This window comes from Rhincodon typus, chromosome 11 (genome assembly GCF_021869965.1).
Source record: "Rhincodon typus isolate 14 chromosome 11, sRhiTyp1.1, whole genome shotgun sequence".
Taxonomy (NCBI): Eukaryota; Metazoa; Chordata; class Chondrichthyes; order Orectolobiformes; family Rhincodontidae; genus Rhincodon; species Rhincodon typus.
Window position 1 is genome coordinate 74,372,732 of NC_063342.1, and position 4,491 is coordinate 74,377,222.

The window sequence follows — 4,491 nt, forward strand, 5'->3', positions numbered from 1 at the left end:
TGTTCTTCCCCTTTTTTATTTCATACCTCCAACCAGATTGGTTCTACATTTTCTAATCCAAGATCATTTCTTGCTATCATACTTATTTCATGCTGCACCAATACTACACCACCACCCTTTCCTTCCTGCTTGTCCTGTTAGAAAGTCACAAGCCCCTGAATATTTTGTTCCCAGCTTTGATCTCATTGTAACCATGTCTCTGTAATGGCTATAAAATCACACCCATTAACCTCTATTTGTGCCAGTAATTCATTTATTATAAAAACCAAAAGAACTGCGGATGCTGTAAATGAGAAACAAAAACAAAGTTGCTGGAAAAGCTCAGCAGGTCTGGCAGCATCTGTGAAGGAAAAGACATAGTTAACATTTCAGGTCCGGTGACTCTTCCTCAGAACTGTGTATGTAATTAATTTATTTTATTTTATTTGGAATATTCTGTGCATTAAAGAGCCCCATTTGACCCTATTTACTGCTGTTTTTCTATGTTTGTACAATCTACCTCTTCCTGTCCCAGTCTGGGTATCATCATCCAAAAAGCTGCCTCTAATGCTGTCACATCCTCTTGCTTTATAAGCCTACGTTTCCCTCTCCCAAACCCTCCCCTCACAAGTTAGTTTAAATCCTGCCTTTGCTAATGCCACCATATCCTATGAATGAATTTTAAAAGACGATTTGTGGGGGTGTACTCAATGAGGCACGGGTACTTTTAAGAGTGTGTTGAAGAGTTAGCTGACGTGAGGTGGAAGCTCTTATGGAGTACAAGCACTGGCATGGTTGGGCTAAATAGATTGTAGCTTTGTGGCAGATTCTATATTTGCTATGTAACCACTGTTGCCACTGAATCCTTTTCTTTGAGGGCACTATAGGGCTTAGACAGTCAACATCCATAGTCACATGATATTTTCAGTTTTGCTTGTATCATTTTGCTCTACTGTAAATGGTTATAATTGTTTATTATTAATGATGCCTTGGGGCATGAGCTTTTATAACTCACGTCCCTAATTGGAAACACTGGGGACTGTACTCCTGAGGTACAGGAACTTGTACTTAAACAGCAATTTTAATATAGTGAAACATCCTTAAGGCAAAGTGTTGTCATTGCACCTCATAAACAATTAATGAGAGACGCAAGCAAAAGCTTAACAAAGAACTAGGTTTCAAATGATGTCTTGAAGGAGGAAGAAGAGATGGAGAACATAAGAACATAAGAACTAGGAGCAGGAGTAGGCCATCCGGCCCCTCGAGCCTGCCCCGCCATTTAATAAGATCATGGCTGATCTTTAAGACTCAGCTCCACTTACCCGCCCACTCACCATAACCCTTAATTCCTTTACTGTTCAAAAATTTATCCATCCTTGCCTTAAAAACATTCAGTGAGGTAGCTTCAACCACTTCACTGGGCAGGGAATTCCACAGATTCACATCCCTTTGGGTGAAGACGTTCCTCCTGACCTCAGTCCTACATCTGCTTCCCTTTCTTTTGAGGCAATGCCCTCTAGTCCTAGTTTCACCTGCTAGCGGAAACAACCTCCCTGCCTCCATCTTATCTATTCCCTTCATAATCTTATATGTTTCTATAAGATCTCCCCTCATTCTTCTGAATTCCAATGAGTATAATCCCAGTCTACTCAGTCTCTCCTCATAATCCAACTCTCTCAACTCTGGAATCAACCGAGTGAATCTCCTCTGCACCCCCTCCAGTGCTAGTATATCTCTTCTCAAGTAAGGAGACCAAAACTGCACACTGTACTCCAGGTGTGGCCTCACCAGGACCCTATACAGTTGCAGCATAGCCTCCCTGTTTTTAAACTCAATCCCACGAGCAATGGCAGACAAAATTCCATTTGCCTTTTTAATCACCTGCTGCACCTGCAATCCCACCTTCAGCAATTCATGCTCAAGGACACCCAAGTCCCTTTGCACAGCAGCATGCTGCAATTTTTTACCATTTAAAACATAGTCCATTTTCCTGTTATTCCTACCAAAATGGATGACCTCACACTTATCAACATTGTACTCCATCTGCCAGACCTTTGTCCACTCACTTAGACTATCTATATCCCTCTGCAGACTTTCAGTGTCTTCAGCACACTTTGCTCTACTACTCACCTTAGTGTCACCTGCAAATTTTGACACACCACACTTAGTCCCCAACTCCAAATCATCTATGTAAATTGTAAACAACTGAGGTCCCAACACTGATCTCTGAGGCACACCACTAACCACTGACCGCCAACCAGAAAAACACCCATTTACCCCTACTCTTTGCTTTCTACTGGTCAACCAATCCTCTATCCATGCCAATACATTACCTGTAATACCGTGCAACTTTACCTTATGTAGCAGCCTTTGGTGTGGCACCTTGTCAAATGCCTTCTGGAAATCCAGATACACCACATCCGCAGGTTCCCCATTGTCCACCATGCAAGTAATGTCCTCAAAGCATTCCACCAAATTAGTTAAACATGACCTACCCTTCATGAACCCATGCTGGGTGTTCCCAACAGGACAATTTACATCCAGATGACTTGCTATTGCAGACATTTAGAGACAGAATATTCTGAAGCTTAAAGATGAGGCAGCTGATGGCACGACTGCCAATGCCAGAGTGACTCAAACCAAAGATTAATATCAAGGATGCCCCAGAGAACAAACTTAGCTGAATATTAAGACATGGGCAGAGGGTTTTGGATGACTTCAAGTTTACGGAGGATTGAAAACGGGAGGCCAGGCAGAATATTGTGGCAATAGGCAGGTTTGCCTATTGGGCAAGGGATAGATGAGGCTTTCAGCAGGGTCAGTGGGTGTGTCTGGATGGGACGCTCTTCAGAGGGCTGGTGTGGACTTGATGGGCCAAATGGCCTGCTTCCACATGGTAGAGAAAAAAATAACCTGAACAGCGTTATGGAGGAAGATAGGCAATGCTCGCAGAGATGATGTAAATATGTATACACAAAAAATATACTTAGCACATCTTAATTCTAGGTGTTGGAAATATGTTGTATATTTACTATAGATTGTATTACTATTTTAACATTCTGTAGTACAGCTTATTGTTGTTTGTTCAAACCTGTGGAACCTTGTGGCTTTACTCTCTTAATAACTCGCTTGGAACTCACCTTTTGCTTACTTTAAAAGTAAAGATTACTCGTCTTTAATCAGACTATAACATCCTTGGTCTGGGTTCATAACAAAATGGAAATTCTATGGGGATTTGGAGAATTTTGGTGACGGAACAGAATTGATGATAAGGGAGTGGAGTTTTTGGTGACAAACTGGATATTTTTGGTGAGGGTGTGGAAGTTGTGATGGGGTGGAGGTTTTGGTGATAGAGATTTTGGTGAGGGAATGGATGCTGTGGTCAGAAAGTGGGGTTGATGGTGAGGAAGAGAATGTTTCTGGAGAGAGGGTGGAGATTTGATGGGGGTGGGGGGGGTGAAGATTTTGGTGAGGGATGGAATTTTTGATGATGAAATGGGCATTCTGGTGATGGAGTGGATATTTTGCTGAGGTTGAAGTTTTTGGTCAGGAACTGTAGATTTTGCTGGAGGGAGTTGGATGTTCCTTGCGCTGGAGTGGAGATTTTTTTTCAGTAAGTGACCATTTTTGATTAGGGTGGATGTCTGTGATGTAGGGGTGGAGAACTTGCTCAGTGAGTTGAGGTTTTGCTGAGGGAGTGAATATTTTACTGACTGAGAGATGGTGTTGCCGACCGATTTCAGGTTTCGCTGAGTGAGGAAGGCTTTGTTAAGTGACAGTTCTGTTCAGGGAGAGGAAGATTTGCTGAGGGAGTGAGGTTTTGCTCAGTTATGTCTACGGCCCACACAACATAAACTTGCCTCTTTCCCCTGCAGGGCGGAGCCAGCAGTTGATTGACAGCCCTACTGCTCGTGGTCGCAGCCAATCGGCGTGTCAGGAATTGTGGGCGTGGCACATCAAGGAGATAGACGTGGAAGCTGCCCAATTATAGCCGCACTTGCCGCCGCGGGGCACCGATTGACGTGGGATCTAGCCACTCACTGCGCAGAGACCCGGGCAACGTCTCCGCCCGTCTACCAATGACGAGGGAGAAGGCGGTGTTTGAGGCGGGTCTAATGCGGAGGGCGGAGGGCGTGCGGAGAGCGGGTCCTGGGCGGTAACGGCCGGAGAGAGGGCGAAGGTGAGGGGGAGCCGGGAAACAGGCATGGTGGGGGTGGACGGGAGTGAGGTTCCCGGGCTCCGTGGGGATGCTCCAGTACCGGGGCCGAGGTTGTTGTTGGAAGGCGGGTGGGAAACAGCTGGAACCCGAGGCCTGTCCGAGAGAGAGAGAGCGCGCGACCCAGAACATCTTCCCCACCTGTCCCCCAACACGCACTTCTTTCCCCCAACACGCACTTCTTTCCCCCAACACGCACTTCTTTCCCCCTACCCCATCCTCTCCCTATCCACTCCCCCCCCCCCCAAGCCCCTATCCACTTCCCTTCCCCCAGCCCCTATCCACTTCCGCCTCCC

The 4,491-nt window shown here is 45.6% G+C and overlaps 1 protein-coding gene across 1 annotated transcript in view; it reads left to right on the forward strand.

Moving 5' to 3' along the window:
• The first annotated feature begins 4,043 nt into the window (after positions 1-4,043).
• The window catches only part of ap1s2 (adaptor related protein complex 1 subunit sigma 2), a 20,450-nt gene continuing 20,002 nt past the window's right edge, over positions 4,044-4,491 (forward strand). Inside the window, exon 1 of the mRNA XM_020513609.2 lies at positions 4,044-4,159. The gene's annotated coding sequence lies outside the window, so the exon portion shown is untranslated. The remainder of the gene's footprint in view (positions 4,160-4,491) is intronic.